Source organism: Myotis davidii, unplaced genomic scaffold (genome assembly GCF_000327345.1).
Source record: "Myotis davidii unplaced genomic scaffold, ASM32734v1 scaffold590, whole genome shotgun sequence".
Taxonomy (NCBI): domain Eukaryota; kingdom Metazoa; phylum Chordata; class Mammalia; order Chiroptera; family Vespertilionidae; genus Myotis; species Myotis davidii.
In genome coordinates this window covers 123,352-124,037 of record NW_006282381.1, presented here as the reverse complement: position 1 = coordinate 124,037, position 686 = coordinate 123,352, and the positions used below count along the sequence as shown (strand labels likewise).

Genomic DNA, 686 nt, shown 5'->3' with positions numbered 1-686 from the left:
CAGGCCTGGCCTCGGTGACAGGACCCTGGCCCTGCCTGCGAGAAACAGCAGCCGCCCCTTTCATTCCCGGGCCCACAGCCCCCATTTGTTTTCATGCGTGTCGTTTATTTCGCATGAACTCAGAGTCCGCATATTCATACGTGACTTTACACGCTAAACACACCCCTCTCCGCGCCCAGCGATGGTCTCGGAGACCAAGACGTCCCGTTTCCCTGGCCCTCCTGTGTGTTTTCCTATCGGGTGTTCCCCTGGGCGTTCCTCTCCCCTCTTTCTGGTCCTTCTTAGCCAATCTGGTCACTTAAGCACTGACCGGCTCCAGCAGCTCTGAGGCCTGGTCTGCCCCCAGCGAGAAGCGTCACCTTGAATGGACCACGTCCCCTCCCTGGGCCTCAGTTTCTCCATTTGGGAACCTGATGAGCTCTAAGGGGCCATGAAAAGTCGACACTCTAGGAGTCTGTGGCCTTCATTCCTTACTCATTTCCCTCTCTCGTCCCACGACCACTTAAAAAAAATTGGGTTCTAGAACTTTCTGGGATCCTGTTGCGGATTTTGACAGGGGTGCCAAGCAGCGGGGCGGGCACTCACTGTGCGCCTGCATCACCTCCGAGATGTTGAGCCCCTCGCGCATCCTCATGACGCACACTCCGTAGTTGAAATCAAAGGCGTCGCTGGAAAGAGAGGAGGGG

The 686-nt window shown here is 56.9% G+C and overlaps 1 protein-coding gene across 1 annotated transcript in view; it reads right to left on the bottom strand.

Moving 5' to 3' along the window:
- SLC12A3 (solute carrier family 12 (sodium/chloride transporter), member 3) overlaps positions 1-686 on the bottom strand; it is a 31,960-nt gene that overhangs the window by 11,316 nt on the left and 19,958 nt on the right. The gene's annotated exons all lie outside the window — the stretch shown is intronic.